Below are 19,862 nucleotides of genomic sequence, written 5' to 3'. Positions count from 1 at the left end.
GTGGGCGTTGTTCCCATATTTTTGCTCCTGGGATACTTCTTAAGAAAAAAACAAACAAGAAAAAAACAAAAAAAAAGTTGTTACTAGTATTTGTTTTGCTTTCCTTCATCTAGAAAGGTGATAGAGGAGCCTTTTTCTTTTCAGTGCAGGTAGTTCAGTCCTGAAGCACCTGCATAACCTCGTGGATCCTGGGTTTATCAGTGTTGTTTGCAGGTCTAGCGCTCTCCTTTCAGACCTGGCAGGTGTCAGATGCTGGGCACAAGCCTTGAATTCTGTTTATTTTGTTGGATCTCAAACCCTTTGTATCTTTAAGGCAGTGTCTTTCAAAATGGTTAACTGTTAAAGCATTATTTTTTCCCATTTTCTGCTTTTACACTTTGAATTCAAATGATTTGCACACAAATCTCCCTGTGAAGCCCCCAGGAAGCTAAAAAATAAGAGCACTTATATGTGATTATAGATATTTCAGGTTCTTCACGTGCTTAAGTGTTCTGCTGTAGCACAGGACTTAAGGAAACCTTCTGGCAAGTATTTTAGGGATAATCTAGTCTAGCCACATCACACTGAGCCCTTTTGGCATTTAATTCAGAATTATTATTCAACATGTACCTGTGCAATCAAAACTGAATCTTTGTGGTTTTCACTTAGGGACTGTTCCTGTGCATGTGATGACATTGCTGCAATAAAATATAAGGGCTTAAATTATATAATGGAAGATTTCCTCCATGTGTTTCCTTGATATATTTCAAAGGAATTTTTTTCTTCCTCTGTGAGGCTGTGTTGCGACTTTCCTTTCAGGCCACTTGGATAGTCTTCTCCTTAACCTACTTCTTAGGCTTGAAAATTTGCAGGAACAAAGTCTTCTTAGCAAGGAAACTGCATCTTTGAGATCCCTACCTGTTGGCCAAGTTTTGTTAGAATTGGACAGCAAAAACACATTAAGGATGTACACACACAGAAAAAGGTAATTTAAAAACTCTTTTCTCTACAGTACATTATATATATAAAAAAAGATTATTTGTGATTTTCCACCATTCAGTGTCAGTTTAATCCATTTTCAAGAGATCTGAGTGGCCTGCATATTGTTTTCTAATAAATGGTAGCAGTTATTAGATATTAGTATATTAGATATTAATATATTAGTTATTAGTAAAGAGGAAGAGCCTCGGGACACAGCCCGTGGTGCCAGATCTTCACTCCCTTGATTCCTAGATAAATCTGGGAAGTGAGAGATGGACCTTTTTCCCCTAACTTTTGACTTTAGTGTTGGCAGCAGTATGGAAAGAGGTTAATTGGAATGTCTGAAAGGGAAAAAAGGCTTCCCCCAGGCAAAATAATGAAGCTTGGGTGGTATTGTGACTGCTTTAAATTGTGATTCTTTTAAATAAGAAGTGAAAGGTTGCTTAGCTTATCAGGCAGACCAAGAAGGCCAAGGGTCCTTTGATAAGGGTTTTCACAGACCAGTAGAACATTTTCCAGAGGCATTGGCTTGGGCTCTGTGTTGTTTAACTGTCTAAAGAGTCTTCTTTCCTACTTTTCACTCGGTGCCTGTTCCTTTTGTTTCTTCTTGCTGCAGCAATACTCTTTATTAGTCTGCATTTTAGGCTAAAAACCTCTTGTCTCTTGGATGTACCGACCCCTTGGTGCCTGGTAGCATCCCCATGACTTCTAAGGAGCTACACCAGTTTATACTAGGCATCTCTCCTTTTTCTGTATCACTGTACAAAAATGTGAGTGCTTTGGAATAGATGGAGTGGGATTCATCTGAACATCTTTGTGTTTGGAAAAGGAACCTGGAGCAGAGCAGTGGGTTGGTGTTGTGCTGTTGGCTCAGGCAGGATGGGCAGTCCCAGCTCAGGCCAGCCACATCAGGGGAAGCTGGGATGAAACAAATGCAAAGAGGATGGGCTGGGAATGATATTAGAGCATAAATAACCACAGGAATAAAGCATCCTGTGCTGTCAGCACTTAGAACCATCTAGAGGAGTTAGTCAAAGCCCAGGTGGTTCACAGCCTCTGTCACCTGCAATGGGCTGACCCACCAAGGGGACTCACTTTGCTTCCACTGACTCAGTATAAAGGCACCTCTTATCCTCCAGCTGTTTTAGAGGAGATTTTGGGCAAAAAAGGACAAATATTTTATTGTACAAGTGTGATTGTCAGCCCAGAATATTTCAGGGTATTTTCAATGCTGGTTTTCTTTCGCGTCCTTGGAGCTTTCTTTGAGCCTTTCAGATGTATTTGCCTGGAAAAAAACTGAAATCTTTGAGCAGGGAGAGGAAAGGCAGTTCTTTTCAGAACTGGGGAGTGGGCTGCTTTTTCAGGAAGATTTAAGGTAGAGTTTAATTTTATGTGGAGCCTCCCATCCTGGAGGTACACTGTGGTGTTTTATACGGTGCTGTGATAAATATAGAAAGGTGACCTAGTAGGCAGAACAGAGCAACCACTCAATCACTTCACACATAGAACACTGGACAGTAAATGAAGGGCTTCAGTAGCAGCAGGGCTGGGATTCCTGACCTCTGGCAGCTCCCACTGGGGTGGTTTTAAGGAGTTAGTGATTTCTTTCCACTCTGCCCCTTATCAGAGGGGACAGCTCACTGCTGGCACGGGCAACGGGGAGAGGTAACTTTTAATCATCCCCACATGCCATTCCTGAGCTCAGGAGTTAGAGCCAGATTGCAGCATAGGAAAGCTTTCCTATAAACTTGCTCCAATACTTAAAAACCCTTTAAATGACCTGAGCTGATGAGTGGTTTTGCTGTTTAATTCACGTAAAATACAGACCTTTACGGAGCTGTAAAGAAAAACAGATAAAATTCTGCACTTTTTATTGTATTTTTCTTTAAGGTGTTAGATTCAGTAAAACCTGCAAAGGACAAGGAGTTGATGGAGTGCAGAAGATAAAAGCGGTGTTACCAGAAAATGCTGTTGCCAGCCCAAAGCAAACTAAAAATTCCTGAGAATGACCAAAAGCTACTGAGATTTCAGTCAAGTTTTAGTATTCTACATGATTGCTTTTTCATCTTTCCCTAGGAGGCTTTGAGGAGAAGGTTTAAATAATCAAATTGTAATGTGTGAGCCTAAAGTTCAGGAAGTATTTTGGTTTTATTAAGGAAAATGGAGAGTGTGTGCCTGTATTTCCTGCAGGGCAATTAGAAACACACTGTCCTATGGATGGCTTCATCCTTCACAGGGAACTTCCTCATTCAGTATGGTTCTTGAGGATGACTGAAAGGCTCTTGATTTGCTGTTTGGTGTCCACCAAGGAAGTTTTACATCACCTGCTCCTGTGCTGATTCCAGGTAAGATCTCTGCTCTGCTGTGGAATGACAGGACACACCAAGTAGCAGTGCCTAGCTCTCAGAAGTGGCAACTTGGATCCCTTTTCCTGGCTGAGCACCCAGCCTCACCTCCTGCCAGGTGAAGTGACACATTTACCTGTCTTCTACATTCTCCTCCCCTTACCCAGCTGGCTGATAGTCCTTATCTTCTTGCTTCTTTTTTCCATTACCTCTTGTTCTTTTTTTCTGCACTGCCCTGGTTGGCTCCCCTGCACCTGCTCCAGTAGCTGAGGCTGGACAATTCCCTTCAGCAAAGTCCACTCTGCCACTGTTACGTTGGAGAAACAAGACTGAAGGGTTTGAATTCCCTCTTTCTCCTGTGCTGAATTAGAGTTTCAGCTGAGTGTAGAACGAAGCCTGTGAAAAGACTCTGGTATCAGGTGTCTCTTCCACAAAGCAGCAAGTAGTAAATTAAGAGACTAGAAAAAGGTTTCATGCTACGTGGCACTCGAGGAGAATCATTAAATGGGGGCTATTTTATTTTACACTGAATAGTGACAGGCTAAGTCCTTTCTTCCTCTGAAATTGAAATAGATATTTTTTCTTAAAAATGCAGTTCTTTGCCAATAAGAATCCAAGTTGATAAATTCTAATTGTATGGATATTTCACTGTAGGACATGGTACTCTTCCTCAGGCTCTGACAAGGGATAACCAGCTGAATGATGCTGGCAGGGAATGAAGCAAACAGCTGATAGCAGTTACTGATATTTTAAACTTGGCTTGAATTTCCTCAGATGATGAACTTCCCATTTGAGGCTGAATGCTACACTTGAGTTTTGGGCCTTGTCCTGTAACTTGTCCTCAAGTCAAAACCAGCTGCACAGAGTGGGAGGCTGAGGGGAAGGTGCAGTAAGGCTGTGGGAAAGCAGAGACTCCAAATTAAGGTTGGAGCAGTTGAGAAATGCAGGTAAGGACTATGCTTGAATTATACTTAGGTCATGATGACTTCAGGTCACTAAAAGCAGCAGAACGCTTGGGCCCCTGGGCTCACACTTGTTCCTCCATAACTTCTGAGTTCATTGGCTGAGCTCTGCCAAATCCAAATTCACACAGCCCCAACAAATGGGTGACTTTGCACACAGCTTGGGGCTCAAGGAAAAGGCTCTTTGCAAGGAAAAGTCCCAGTGAGGGCTCGCAAGCATCTGAGAAGAACCTGCAAGGATCAGGCTCCGTTACTACTTGGGCCCTTGCCTTTCCTCCCATTCTCCCCTCCTGCTTTTCCCTGCAGGGTGGAGAAATAAGAACACGAGAAGGGAACAGGCTGCTGAGACCAGACAATTTAAAGCTGCTGTCTCTTGCTTCTAGATGTTGCTTTCTGAATTGAAACTGAACTTGAATGAAGCTGCTGGGAAGAACTGCAGGTCAAGCCTAGCAAGTCATAGCCCTGATGGATGAGGCTGTGGCTTAGAGGGAAAAATGGTATTACTGGTTAGACTTTGCAAAATGTGCCATGATTTCATTTGGGAAATAACATGGAAAGGAGGAGAGATTGAAATACCTTAATTATACTTGTCTTGATAGTTTGTATCCTATTAGAAACTGTATTGGACAGAAGGAAACCTGAGGGTTTCTTAGTCATCAGAGGCTTTGCAGTTTTTAATTGTTTTCCAAGTGAAATGTTGTGTTGGTGGGATAGCTGTACGGCACCTCCTGGAGCCAGGGGCGAGTAATACTCAATATCCAGTCTGGATCAAGGCATGCAAACCAAAGAAATTGACAAATAACTGTATTTTTGAAGCATTTCTTCATGTAGTTATCACACAAAAGCAGAAGTGCACTATAAAACCCCCAAAAGAAGGGGGAGCTAGGACATAGATCACGCATGTTATAGTGAGGAATTTTAATAGAAGCTGTCTTCACCTTTGAAATTCAGTGCTTAACTTTTAAAATGGATTTTAATCATGAATCTTTATAACAACATGTTTGAGATGATAAACAGTGATGATCTTGACTAACCAAGAGAAAAGAAGCAGGAGACAACAAAGAAGAATACGTTTATATGCATTTCCCCACATGGATTCATATTCATGCTTACCTATGTGTAACTACACCACGAACTTGAGGGGAATTTCAGGTATTATCCTGCAATTTGTTGCAAAGAGGCTGGAATGTAAATGAAATCCTAAAATAATACCACATGTGGCATTGCAGTCCTTTTTCAAATGCAGATCAGAGGTTTTGGCTGTCCCAGGGCTTCCTGGAGCTGCAGCCCCTGTGCACAGCCCTGGGTAATGCCAAGTGCCACCCACTGGAGCTGGAGCTCACAGAGCAGCCTCCTTTAACCCCACTGGCATTTCTGGGTACATTTGTACACCTGGAGCCAAACACGTGCGTGATCCACCTCCACAAGGTCTCCCTTTTCCTCTTTCTTTGGTGCATAGGATTGCAAGTCCCTGCTGCTTCTACTTTCCTTAAAAGTTGCCTAGAAGCTGAGCAAAAACACTGCTGTAGTAGTTTCCCCTCTTAGGCAGCATCCAAGGTATTGTTTCCTCTGCTTTTCCTTTTCCCAGGAACAGCGAGCAGCTCTGTTGAATGGATTTCTCCACGAGGTTATTTTGCAGGTCAGGAGGTTAGCTCACTTTTGTCTTTTTACTCAGCTGCTGCAGAAGAAATCCTCTGTGTGTTCTCCTGAATTGTAAAGGCTGGTAAGAAAGAGAAGCCAAAGTCATCCATTAATCCACAGGCAAAGTCCTATTGAAGCTGCTGCAGTGAAAGCTCTCCCATGCTGCCCTGGAAATAACCCCGGCCGTGACGCGCTGAGATGACCCTAGGTAAGGTCAGAAGCTCAGTTCTCATTTTCATTTCAGCTTCTGTTTTTTTAAGCAGTATTTGGGATTGTGCCTCGTGGTTCTGTTGAGCTCTTAAAGCAGCTGGAGCCCCCTCGAGAGGCAGTGGAGAAGGGGACTCTGGGGAGGCAGGGGTTTATCTGCTAAACTTGCCGCTCTCTCCTCTCAACTTACTGTCGTTTTGGCTTAAATATTTAATGACCCTGACCCCATCTGAGAGCAGCAAGTGGTATCAGGACTTGAGCTTAAGCTGCTTTGCAGAGACAAAGCACCTGTTTTAATTCCTTCTGGAAATGGAAGTGGTTTGGAAGGGTCCCAGCAAATTGAAGGCAAAGTGGTAATTCTTGACTGCCCGTACACTTTCTCAGGAAGCGTGTGAATGGCAGGGATCTGCATGCACAGCTCCTGGCTGGGGTTTTCAGGAGGGCTGAGAGAGCTGGGGGTCTCTGTCCCGGCATCCTTTGCAGGGTTGCAGCTGTAGTGCCAAGATGCATTTAGTGGAGAAGATAGCGACATCATAGCCCTCTGTCTCTTCTCTTCATAGACACTGATATAATAAAATGCCAAGCTGGTGTGTAGGGTTGTGGTTAGGTCAGATGCAGTCTGCAGCTTCCCCTGGTCCTGGCCAGCGTGCCCTGGGAGCAGCTGGCAGCTTGCAGGAGCAGCGTTATCTCTTGGGATCCGGCTGCAGTGGTTGTTAAAACGCTGAGCCAGGGTGCTGCTGGCAGCCGTCCTCTGCTGCTGTGGTTGTTCCTGTGGCGTGGAGTGACCTTCTCTGGTAAAGCCAAGGAAACAGAAGTGACAAAAACTACTGACAGGATGGATTTGGAGTATTTTGTGGGATAGTCAGGTAACACTGTAACTCTTTGGAGTAAGGAGCTGTGAGTTGGAGCTGAATCAGCCAGTCCCATCGACCTGCTTAGGGAACTGATTTTCAGCAGGATATTACTGATTTTTACTTTTCATTTTTCATTTCTGTGCTGCAGCTTTTGCCTTCTCTGGGTTAAGGGAACCATGCCAAGCAAGTTGATTTTCATTACATTTGAGAGGTAAGGGAGTGCTGAAGTGTGCAACCTCCCTCCCTTCCTCCCTCTGGATGGGAATGTGTTTTGTGTGAATCAGTGAGAGAAAAGCAACCACTGAAAATACATTCCCTTTCTTTCTCTGCAGTCATCCCCCTCCCCAGAAACTTCTCTAAGACTGTGACTAAAACCAAAAGCACTTTATAAGTTACAGAGGAATAGCGTTGAGCTGGTGAAGCCAGCGGGAAATGAACATAGAATCCCAGAATTGTTTAGGTTGGAAAAGACCTTGGAATCATCAAATCCAGCCGTTAACCTAGAAGTGGAACAGGGTTATCATTTCTTTTAAAGATTCAGTGTGGCTTTAATTGCATTTTATTTGGCACACTTTGTTTTAAAACTCATCACCGCAGAGTAGGAACAATTTTATGGCACGTGCTAATTATACAAAATGCACAAACACTGCTTCTTTTCATTTTTATTTTTCTCAATGTCTTTTTCAAATATGATTTTCACATCTCACATTGTTTTTCTCCAGTTTCTGGTGTCTTGTGCTTAAATCTTGACCGTAATTCTTGCTTTGCTTTGTTAAAAGTAATAGGTGTGCTACATTTCTTCATTTAACAACCTGCTAGATTAATAGTGGCTTTAAAACAATTAAATATGGTTGTGTGGTTTAATATTCCCAGTTTTAATGCAGCATGAAGGAGAAATGAGAGGCATAGTCTTTTATAGAGTGCTTGGGTTTCATGTACAGACTGGCAGACTTTGTCTGACACCTTGCTACTGGGATCTCCTTTTTCTCCAAAAGAAAGCTTTCTGTGCAGGTTTGGAAATCAAATGGCAAGTCACTGGGTGGCAAATAAGGCTGAAATTTTAATGGTGGTATCTCAGCCAAAAAGGCTTTGGGACTTTTGGGATGCACAAATGGAATTGTAGCACAGGGCAGCTGGATGAGAGGTGGGTTCTGCATTGTAGCAGCCATATTTTAAAACATAAAATTTGGTTCCTGTGAATTCTCCTTGTCATTAAGGCTGGAAAGCTGAGAAGGTCATGGCCACGTGTTCTGGTGTGTCACAGAGCAGGATCTGGGTCTCCAGGCAGCCTGCCTCACAGGGGATTCCCTCCTTGTGTTATATTTCCATCCGGGCAGGCCCCATGGAGAAGGAGAACCTGAGGCACGAGGTTTCGGTCATTCAAGGTAGCCAGGTTTTGACACCAAAGCCATATTTCAGCAGAAAGAACAGAATTTATGCCTTCCAGAATGGCTCTTATTAAGATAGGTCATCAAATGCATATGTGGATCAGAAACTCAGTAAATTCTAATGACTCCTAAATATCAGGGGATGTCACTGCTAAACTGAGCATTAAAACATGTGTGTGGACAAGCTTGGTGAAGACTGGTGTTTGTCTGCATGACAGCTGTTATTCCTAGATGTTGTAGTTAACTTACACTATAACTATTCCTGCTAGGTGTTGTAGTTGAGTTTACAAGGGGCTTGTCTCAACAAAATGAATATTTGAAGCTTGGATGAAATAGCACTGCAAGAGCTCCTGATCAGTAACTTCCCCTGGTTCCACAGAGGCAATATTGAACTTTTCTCCATTTGAATTCTTGCTCCAATGAAGCCTGGCTTTGAAACTGTTTTGTGGCAGACACCTCTGCTGTGAGGGGCTGTGGGACCTCAGGGAGCCTGTGTTCCAGATCAGGTAATGCCATGTTTTACTCCTCTGAGTATTATCCCTGCCAAATGCTGCTGCAGCCTTCCCGCTCCGAGCCCTGGCCCCTGTGCAGAGCCTTCCAGACAGAGCTCAGTGCCTCTTCACTTCAGGCCCCAGTCTAGGTTCATAAAATATTTGTGGCTGTCAGTCTCGTGCATCAGCCAAAGCTGCACAGATGCAGGAAGCCAGTCTGTGGGATTTTAGAATTGCAAATGCCTAACAGATCTTTAGCAGCTCTATCTATGTGTACACGTATGTAAATACATATATGCATATGGATGTGCAACAGACTAGAAATACACACAAGAAATCTTGGATTTCTCTGGTAATAGTGTGCCAAACTGGGCTGCTGCAGAGGAGAAGTGCCTTCAGTTGAACTTGCAAATACCGCCTTGATTTAAGTGTCTTACAGGAGTGGAACTTGGTGTGGTTTCTTATTAGAAATAATGAGGCATCTAATTTTAACGCCTTGTTTTTGCTTTCTTACAATTCTGTCAAGCCTTGGATAGATGACAAAGCAAGAGTATCTGCCCTGGCCCCCAGCTCTGTCTGTTGTGTGTCTTGGTTTCTCTGACATTTAGAAACTTTTTAAGCCAGTTTTGGCAAAATTTAGTAACTTAGGAGGTAACATAGGACTTAACACTGTATTGCAAGAATGTTTTTAAGAGCATAGAAACAGGACTTTGGATCCCTGTGCCTGTGGAAGCTGTCAGTGCCCATGACAGGTTCAAGATCTCTTCCAAGCCAAAGCAGTGTGTGATTCTGTGATTGCCTGAAGTGCTGCTGTAATTATCCCGAACAAGACACCTGAGACTGTGCACGTTCATGGCTTCACCCCAGGAAACAGCTGCTTTGCAGCACACTCAGGTGTGTCACGTTACAGAAAAGCCCACAAGGACAACGAGGTTGTGTTCAGGGTTTGAACGATGGCACTGAGTAAGGCTTGAGGTCACCTCGTGAACATCCATGAGGGAAGTAAAATGAGGAATAGCTGTATGGTAAGTGAAATACTTGTTTAAGGTAGAATTATGGGGCTGGCACTTGACAGCCTTTCCGATTCTGGGCTTTCCCAGAAGTGGCTCTGTGCAGCTGCTGGCACTGAATGGGACAGGCTGCTTGGTGGATTTTATGTGCAGAAATGACTGTACACTGTACATCTGTAATAACAGATGCATTCCCGCTCTCTCAGAAGAATTCCTTTTATTTTTTTGCTTTGTGAGGGGATATCATGCGATTCAAGACCTGTGTCCTCTGGAACAGCAGGGCTGCTGTGGTTGGAATATGCAAGGTATCTCCTGAAAAGCAAGGCTGAAGCTCTCCTCCTCTTTAATGCTGCTGTGACGCAATTTGGATTCAGTAGAACCGCTCTTTTCTTTTTCACGTTGATAGGATGATTTCTGGCAGGGAGGTCAGCTTAAAAATTCTAGTTAAGCTGTCACATGTATTCTGAGAACATTGAGCAGGAGCAGATCATGTGTTTGTGCTACGTGAGGCCAACAGAAACTGATTTTGGTTGGTTGTGGTATTTCACAGAAATGGTAATGCACAAGCTACGTGAAAATGGTTTTAAAGTGGATTTTGAATTGGGATCCAGGTGTTGATAACACTGGCTAATTCTGACCCTGAAAAGATTCAGTCCTCAGTTGAACACTGCTGGAGTTGAGGGATGTCGGAGTGGCTGATCTCTGCCTCCTGGGGAGATGCTTCTCCCTTGGGGATGCCCCGGTGGGGTCTGTTACCAACTGCTTGCGCACAGCTTCCGCTGCCTAACATCTTCTGGGGAAATGAAGGTGTGTACAGCGTGTGTTTGTGCAGATTGCTGTCTCTGGAAAGTGCTCTGCAAGTGGATTTGGGGTTCTGCCCAGGCCAGGCACCATTTCCTTTCGTGTCCTGTGCCGAGCTCCCAGCTGGACTGGAGAGAAATGGCTTTGTGATCAGACTCCAGTCTAGTGGGACCCCTTGGAACAGCTGAGACAGGACACGGGGCGATGGTTTTAAACTGAACGTGCATCAGTTTAGGTTAGATATGGGAAAGGAGTTTTGTTTTCACCGTTTACTCAGCATTTACCGTGGGAATGCTGAGGCCCTGGCACAGGTTGTCCAGAGAAGCTGTGGCTGCTCCGTCCCTGGAAGTGTCCAAGGCCAGGTTGGACAGGGCTTGAAGCAACCCAGTCCAGTGGCCCCCATGGCGGGGGGTGGGAATGAGATGAGCTTTACAAGGTCCTAAACCATTCTGGGATTTTAAGACTGCAGCTCTTTCATTCTGCCTCGGGTTAACGGCAAATACGGAAACCTGAGGATGCGCTCCAGGGCTGGGGAGCTGCTCTGGGAGTCGCTGCCGGGGTGCGATGTGGGCAGCGGCGGTGGGTGGGACGGACGGACGGACGGACGGACAGGAAAGTTGTTTCCCGGTGGATTTGAGGCGCGCGGGCGGGGAGCGCCGGGGATGCAGCGCCGGGATGCGTTCCTCGGCGTGAGTGCGAGCGGAGCCGGGCGGCTTCCCCCGCGGTTCCCCGGCGGGCCGGGCCGGGCCTGACGTGGAGCGGCGGCCGGGCCGGAGGCGGGGCCGCCGCGGGTTTATCAGCGCCGCGGGTCGCGGCGGGCGCGCAGCAACAGGCGGCGCGGGGGACCCGCCGCCTCTCCGCCCGCCCAGCCGGCCCCGGCCCCGCAGCCGCCGCCGGAGGCAGGGAAGGCAGCGGCAGCAGGAGGCAGCGGGCGGAGCGCGGCCGGGGCCGGGGCGCGGGCGGCCGGCTCGGGATGGTGCTCCTGCCCCTCTGGCTAGTGGCAGCCGCGCTCCTGGGGGCCCGCGCTGCGCCCGGCCGGCAGGTGAGTGAGGGGAGGAGGGAGCGCGGGTCCCCTGCCCTCCCCTGCCCTGCCCTTCCTTCCCTTCCTCCCACGGCGCCCTCCCTCGTCCCCCCGCTGCCCCGGGTCTGCGGGCGAGGAGGGGCTGAGACGGACGGGCGGCTCTCCCCGCTCTGCTGTGCCGCACGCCGCTGCATCCAGGCAGCCTGGAACCGGACACGGCATCCCCCGGCCCGGGCTGGGTCCCTTCCCTCGGGATCCTGTGCCCCTAGGTCCCCTAACCCTGGCAAGAGCAAGTACCGAGCCGGCGGCGAGCTGACCGTGCTATCGGATCGCTGCCACCGTCCCTGCGGTCACTGTGGTCCAGTTGGCTTTCCCATTCTCTAGCCGAGATACAAAGAGCTGTCAGCTCACGGCTTCCTCTCTGCCCCAGCACCCGTGCCTCTTGGAGCTCATCGCTTTCCTGCTGTTACATCCCCACTTTGGCCACCGAACTTACTTTTTGGCGCAGTGTCACCATGTATAGAAGGGGTCATTCAGCATCGGGATTGCTTAGCAGCTCTATTTATGTTAAACTTGCTACGGGCTCCTTTAGGACATTGGTGGGAACAGCTGTTTATTCGGTTAGGGAAGAACTGCTATCCCTGGAAACCAAATGCAGAAAGATATAAAATAGTGCAGCACAGACTAAGTGATTTTTCAGCCTTCTGCCATCCCCCATTGCATAGTAATTGCACTAACAACTTTGTGCATGTGTTTCTTTTCTCTTCTGCAGGCTGGTAAAGAACAGCAGATCCAAATAGGTAAGTCTTTTTAGCTATTATTCCTGCTATTGTAACAGAAATAAAAGAAGTTAGCTGGAAGACTAGTTATTTCTGGAGAAATGATCTGTATGCAGGCAGGCATTCCCTGTGCACCCCCCAGCACTGCCACCCAGAAGCGTTTGTAGTTGCAGTGACGTGGCATGGCTTGAATTTGCATGCCCTCTCGTGCTGCGGTTTTGCATCTTTACGTGTCTGTGCTTCCCTTCTGAAATAGAAACCAATCAAAGTTAGGAAATCTGTAGCTGGTCGCTGTTGTCTTGTAAACTGATAGATGTGGGTAAGAAGGTGCTGTGCAGCGAGTTCAGGGTCAGCTGAAGGGAAATGTGCCCATGGGGTGCTTCTTACTGAGACTTCAGCCTCTCGGGCTCTTCCCAAAGACAAGAAGCCTCCTTTAATCAGAAGGATTACACCCACACTTTAAATTTCAGGGGGTCTGCATTCGTTTTGAGTAACTGGTAAATGGGTGCTCCACAGGATGGAAGAGGTAGTGGAAGGATGTGGGAGCTGGTATTCCCAGGGCATCAGTGCCAGGCAGTGCCATGGTGTGCTCCTTCCCTTACCCAGTGTGAAATGAGTCTTTTACCATCGCGGTACTGAGCGCGTGTCCCCGCATACCAGTGCTCTCCGGAGCTCTTCCCACTGGGAATGGACCCCGGGCACTTCTGCTTCCAGCGGCTGTTGGACCTCCAGCCCTGAGGTTTTGGCTCAGCTTTTGTTCAGAAAAGAATTTCAGGCATTTCTGCGAATTTTGGAGGTCTTCTCTCAGCTTCAGTTCTGGCTCTGCGAGCTTCTGGCTTTAGGTTGGTTTTCACCGTGATCAGTGAATATTGGGAACAGAGACCGTGAGGTACATTGAAAGCTAATTGGCAAACAGAGGGTTTTTCCAGTGGTATGCTGATCCTGTCTTTTATTTCTAGTCATTTCCATGAGAAATGGATTGTATTTGAATTTCAGAAACCATAAGCTGTATAGGAATGTGTCTTTTAAATTACACAGTACATCAGGCAAAATTCCTCAATCTGGAAAATAACTTTTTGTCCTTTAATGTCTTCCTTTCTTCCACAGCCCTGGCACTGCTGTAGTCAGGAACATTTGGGGCTGAATTTGATCCTGTAAATTCTGATTCAAAAAGTACAGAACCACAGAATCCTAGAATGGTTTGGGTTGGAAGGCACTGGTATGACCATCTCATTCCAAACCCCCCGCCACGGGCAGTGACACCTTTCGCTGTCCCAGGTTGCTCCAAGCCCCTTCCAACCCAGCCCCATTCCAGGCGTGGGGCAGCCACAGCTTCATACTGTGGCTCACTCCATTGAGAGCTGTAATGACTTGGAGGTAAAACCCGCTTTGGAATTGCTTGCAAATGCGCTGTCCTACTTCTGAGTCCCCACAGAGTATCGCTTTGCATTGGTGGTGTGTATTTTGAGTTGGCCCAGGGCTGGCTGTTTTCAGCAGCTGATCTTTTCTTGTAGCCTGAAAAAGTCACCTGGGGTTGAAATTCAGGCACCTGGGGGTTTATTTTTGTTAAATATCATCACAGGCTGCAGTAGAGGGACAGCGAGTTAGCACACTTGATTACCTGCGTGCATGCACAATGTGCTGCGGTGCCTGGGAGCTGTCAGGAGACAGGCGTTCTGTGTCACTCAGCCTGAAGCTGCTGATGCTCTGCTGCTCCTTGGCCTCCCACGCAGCAGAGCTCTGTCCCTGCTCAGTGCCACTTCTGGAAGAAACCTGTGCCACAACCGTGCTGAGCCCCACCGCCTGCAGGAAGCGCCTGGAAAACACCTGGAGCTGTGCAGAGGCTGCAGGAAACACCACGCCGGCCATCTCTTGAGCTGTCTGTATCCCTGCTGGCAGTGAGGTAGAGGAATGAGGACGCCAGAGACGTGTCCCACATCAGCCTCTCTCCTTGCAGTCATTCTTGTTTTCATTCATCCAGCTTACAGCATCCAAATCTCACACAGCCTCATCCCTTTTCAGGTGCAGAGCTGAGTGGGAATTCTCAAGGAATCTGTCCCCCTTTCTTGTCTCCTCTTCCTTTCTGGACATTCCTGCCACCTAAAGGCAGCCAAACGGAGAGCAAATGGTAGTTCTGGAGTGACCCAGGTTGTTGAGAGGCACCAAAACTGCTCTGTTGCTTCTGGAAGCCACCAGACACCACTGAAGCAGAAAAGGGTGATGGCAAAACCCCTGCTGGGCTTGTCCAGTTGTCTCCACACCATCTTCTCTTACTAAACATCACCTTTCCAAGTGACCAGAACATCTCTGTGCTCATCCCATTGTGCTTATCTGTGGGACAGGAGCGTGATGTCCCAGAGCATGGCACAGTCTCCTTATGGAAACGCTGTCCTCTTCATCCCTGTAGCAGCAGGTAACTGGTTTTTGTGCAGTGCTTCCCCTGCAGAGCTGGATGTCTGCCATCCAGCAGTTTGGTTGTGTCACAGCTTGGGAATTCCAGGCAGAAAATCCCATGGTGATGCTCTGGACATGTCACCTTAGATCTGGTCCTTTTGCTGAGGTACCTGAGCTTCCTGACCCTTGAGCCACATCCAAACACACCTTCCAGTGGGGAAGCTCTGGAAAATTGCTGGTCATCCCAAGCCCGGTGTCCTTCTGGAATGGCCAGGGAGTGGGCTGTTACCAGGAGTCCCCCACCTTTCTTTCCTTGAGTAGTTTGGTTTAGACATGGAAAAATAATTTGGACTTTGAGAAAAATCTTCCTTTTCCACTGATGCCATTGATTTCCTCCCAGGCCCTGCCTTTGAAATCTTCTCAAGTGGATGCTGAGGCATTTGGCATTCTGCTGTGCGCAGCCACCCCAATGAGTTTTCATCACTGTATTTCACAGAATCTTAAGCATAAAAAAATACTGTTTTTCCAAGTGTAGGTGATAAAAAAAAATTTGAAGGTTTTTGCAAACCTACATTGACCACAGCTGTTGTACAGTGCAGAGACAACTCTTGTGAGGCAGCGGTGTTAATTGTGCAGTTCCACGAGTTTCTGAGGAGAGGCATTCTCTAGCTAATGATGTTTTGGCACACAATGAAAGAATGTGATCTTCCTTCTTAAGTGCTTCCTTTTGACCTAAACATTGTGCAACTGGAGCAGCATTTTAAGGCCAGATTTAAAAAAAAAAGAATGAAGAAAATTTACGGTTAAGTGCTTTTCCTCTTGCTCTGATCGGCGCTGTCACCTTTGAATTAGAGCAGATAGACGCTGAAATTTTAGCTTGGGAAAGGGAACACCAATAGCTGGGATAGCATTTCCTCAGAGCGTGCAGTTTGTGGAAAAAGGGTAATGTAAGTCAGCAGAGGAGTTCAGATGTCTTTGGGATTCAGTCATGTCCCATTTAATTTTAATTGCCTTTGAACAAAAGGCATTTCCTCTTCTAGCTCAGCATTTACAGACTCTGGAAAAGGCTTTCGCTGACTCAAAACCTTGACAGTTCTTATTTTCCATCCTTAGTTCCTACCTTCTCGGGGCTAGCTGGCTGCTCTTATTAGCAAAATAGCCAGTTTTTCCCCCCACCCCAGCCTGGGGAAATGTGGGAATTCAGCTGCAAAGATGTGCAGAGCAGTTTCTCAGTCGTGCGGTGAGCACAGAATTTGATCACCAGACTGGGGTCTCTGGCACTGAGCGTCCTTTAAGGAAAACACAAAACAAGCCACGAGCAGTCTCAGCGAGGTACGAGGCGGAATGTCAGACTGGGAATGAAATCCCAGTGCTGAAGCACCGGGAATGTGAGGATCTCTGCTTTTACTTTGACCCAGTTAGAATGTACAACCCAGCAGCTCCGTCTCCTGGGCATGGCCTGGTGTCTAATTAATAAAAATAACTTTGGAGTTTTAATTCGGTCCCTTCTCCAAGGAGACAGATTAACAATCCTAGCTCAGAATTCCCAGTGTTTAAAATGGGAATTATCCTAAGGATAATGGCCTAATTAGGTTGCCAATTTTAGAACCTGATCTTGTGGGTGTATGGCAGAATAGGTGGAGCTGGCTGCTGCTGAAACCCACCCTGTGGCTGATGGCTGTAGGATCTGGGGTACCAGTGGGCTCGGGAATTGGCTTTTCACATTCCTAGGACGTAGTATTTGTAGAGTCAGATATTGATAGTGCAAGAATTTACATGTCTGCATCCTGCTAGTACCATACATTGTTCTTGGGTCAGATTCCTCAGTAAGTGGCTGAAAGAATATTAAAAACAGTTCTGTGAAGACATGAGGAGCGTTTTTCCTACGCAAGTTAATTGCTGAATGCGTGGGTCTCTTAAAACCAGCAGCCCTTGCTACCAGGAGAGAGGAACTGGCTACTGAGCTTTTCCTCTATTAATTCTCATATCAGGTGTGACCCACTCTGGGAGCAGGTGAAATTTAGCTCACTTAATTAAGAAGATTTATTTGAGGAATTCTCAGTGGCACTTGGCGCTGTCATCAGATCTCGAAGCTTTTTGAGTGAAATTGTCAGTGATTTCACTCTGGTACCGCTCTCCCAGGAAGAAAGGAGCAGGGAGTAACTATTTTTGTGCAAGATATCTTTTTAACTCTCCTGTAGTCAAATAGACAGGCTTAGACTCGGGCCTTGGGCCCATTCAGAGCAGCGGTGTGGCTCACAGATTGACCTGGCCCTTCCCTTACAGCCTGAAAATCGGACATCAAATACCCTGATTGCTGCCAGATTACAGAGGTCTCACTGGAAAGATAAACTCATTTGCATGGATTTGTTTTCCAGCAGTGTGAAATGACTCGAAGACACGTCGCCTTCGCTGAGGGTTGTGCCACTGAGCTTCTCCAGGATTATCAACAGTGTGGCTTTGCTGGGTTTATGGCTTCTCTCACCTGCTCCAAAGTGCAAGATTTAGGATGAAATTTGTGCAGATCTGTGCTGGGTTTTTTTTTAATAATTAGATTCTCTTGTTGGTTTTGATCTCTGTTACTCAGAGGAAAGGCAACTGCAAGTTGCTAGCTGGGGGGATTTGTAGAGGAATAAGTTACTGCCTTTACCAGTGCTGACATGGATTAATTTGTAAGCAGCATGTGTGATCCACTGGATTTTTTTCCCTACATCTGTTTCCTGAGAAATCTGTATGCAAATTGTACTTATAACCTAGCTTGGCACTCGATTTTAAAAAGCTTGATGGAAGTCCTGACACAGGAGCAAGTGTCAGGTGTATAACAGAGCTGTGTGGCATTCCTTGCAGGAGAATTCAGAAGGCTCTCCTGGGGCTGTTGAGCAAGCCTGAAACTCACAGGAAACCCCCCAGATAAATGTCAGTGAATATTTCAGGCTTTTCTCTGTAAGTTTTAGGAAAATAATTTTTATAATAACAATTGATAGGAAGAAATTCTCCCCTGTGAGGATGGTGAAAGCCTGGAACAGGCTGCCCAGCTGCGGCTGCCCCATCCCTGGAAGTGTCCAAGGCCAGGTTGGACGAGGCTTGGAGCAGCCTGGGACAGTGGAGGGTGGTGTCTCATCCCATGGCAGGTGGTTTGGAACTGGATAGTCTTGAAGGTCCCTTCCAACCCAGACCATTCTGTGATTCCATGATAAAAGAGGAGCAGTTTCCCCGCATTAGTAGCTCAAACAGGAATCCTAAACTGGGATTTTTGGAAGGGGCGGTGTGAGGCAGAGGGGTCCTTCAGTCTTTGGGCTCATTCCACGCTCTCATTCATATTTCAGTTTGTTTTTTGGGTGTGTTTCTTGGCAGAACTGGGAAAAAGCAGAGCAAGGCCGTACGGGTTAGTGATTCCGGTCAGCACCAGCGCGGATGGAAGCTACGTGTCCAACATCCTGTCGGCGAGTCACCAGCGGCGATGGACGCGGGAGGTGTCCCACGGCCCCCGACGGCTGTATTTCAACGTCACCGCCTTCGGGAGGGAGTTCCACCTCCGCCTCAGACCCAACACCCGTTTGGTGGCTCCCCAGGCCGTGGTGGAGTGGTACGAAGACTCTGTGGAGGCCGGGAGCCACGGTGGTAACGCGACTCGGACTGGAAGCGGCGCGGAGCGGTTACGGAAGAGAGAGCCCCTGTGGACCGACTGTGCCTATGTGGGGGACATCACGGACATCCCCGGAGCTGCCGTGGCCATCAGCAACTGTGACGGGCTGGTAAGGCTGGTTTCATGGCTCTCGTGTCACACTCCACGCACAGCTTTTGCTGCTGTTAACCATGCACTCCTAACGATGTCGTTTTAGGCAACTTGGTCTCTTGCATTCCTTTAGAAAATGTTCGTGCCCTACTGCTTTGCTTTGGGATCATTTCTCTGAGGTTAGGAAGTGAAGTTCTTAATGTCTCAGGTGCAAGACAGAGAGCTGAAACCTGCACGTTTTGGGTTTCCTTTTTTATTTGCATGAGGTCTTACAAACAGGAAAATTGATAATGAAGACATTTCCAGACTTAAAAGGTGACCTTTAGTTAACTGAATTTAGAATTTGGTGTCCAGATCATCCCTCTTTGCTTCTCAGGTACCAAAATGAGGGACTGCCCTGTTATCCAAGAAGAGCAGCACTAAGTTTTAAAGGGTTCATTGATATAGTGAGCGTGCTTTTTGTTCTCTTTGATGCGCTTTTGTATCGTCAGGAGGTGTCACGTGAGAATCCAGTGGTTCACATCTGTAGGTTTGTTATGAGCAGTTTGTTTTTTCATCTGTCTGCGAACACGTGGGTTTCCCTGTGACTGAGCAGATGCCCAAATCCCAGAATGAAAGGCTGGGCATGTCTGGAGCCCACACCCCGTTCCTTGGTTTGCTCAGGCAGCAGTGAAAGGCAGCAATACCCAGCTTGTGCTGTGTAATCACCAGTGGAACCTGCCTGTGACATCCAGGGAGATCAGTGTCGGGGTTAGCCTCCTGCTGTTTGGGACAGGAATCACATGAAAAAGTCTGCAACAAGTATCCTTTCCTTCCACTTCCCATAGCTTCCACGTGGTCATGATCTGATTCCATTTGGAGATAAATCCTGGCTAGGAGAGCTCCCACCTCAGCAGCAGCAGCAGCAGTCACTGTGGGAGTAACTGCAGAAATGGCTCAAAATCCCCATTCAGAACAAAACGCCTTGGATTCCCTTTGTCAAAGAAATAGTGATAGTGGTTGCATCCCAGGTGATGACTCACATCAATTTGGAGTGTGTGTTGGGGAGTTTCGTCAGTTCTTTTAGGAGACTCTGTTTCCAGTGTGCTTACAGAGGCTAAGCCAGACCCCTGCCTGGCTAGGTGTAGCTTCCAATAGAATTGTTCTGATGAATGAGACCCTGGGACTGGCAGCTGGATTTTGGCAGTAAGCCTGAATGGAGTTGTTGTGTTGAGACAGCATGTGAAGACAAGAAATTGGATTAAATGGAATTAGATTAAGGAGCGTGGCTCTG

At 46.9% G+C, this 19,862-nt stretch overlaps 1 protein-coding gene across 50 annotated transcripts in view; it reads left to right on the top strand.

The window, feature by feature from the left end:
• ADAMTS3 (ADAM metallopeptidase with thrombospondin type 1 motif 3) overlaps window positions 1-19,862 on the top strand; it is a 100,855-nt gene that overhangs the window by 32,132 nt on the left and 48,861 nt on the right. For 12 of the 50 annotated variants that reach the window (XM_086890846.1, XM_086890828.1, XM_086890814.1 and 9 more), the window contains 5 exons: window positions 3,306-3,423; window positions 4,080-4,252; window positions 5,943-6,116; window positions 12,453-12,480; window positions 18,208-18,608. The gene's annotated coding sequence lies outside the window, so the exon portion shown is untranslated. Of the gene's footprint in view, window positions 1-851; window positions 965-2,850; window positions 3,424-4,079; window positions 4,253-5,942; window positions 6,122-7,117; window positions 7,181-8,736; window positions 8,864-12,452; window positions 12,481-17,700; window positions 17,797-18,207; window positions 18,609-19,862 lie in introns of all 50 variants that reach the window. The other 38 variants (XM_086890850.1, XM_086890827.1, XM_086890822.1 and 35 more) reach the window with 21 other exon arrangements.

The sequence above is a fragment of the Cyanistes caeruleus genome, chromosome 5 (genome assembly GCF_971803275.1).
Source record: "Cyanistes caeruleus chromosome 5, bCyaCae1.hap1.1, whole genome shotgun sequence".
Taxonomy (NCBI): domain Eukaryota; kingdom Metazoa; phylum Chordata; class Aves; order Passeriformes; family Paridae; genus Cyanistes; species Cyanistes caeruleus.
Note: the sequence above shows the minus strand (reverse complement) of the source record. Positions and strands in the feature narration are given on the sequence as shown.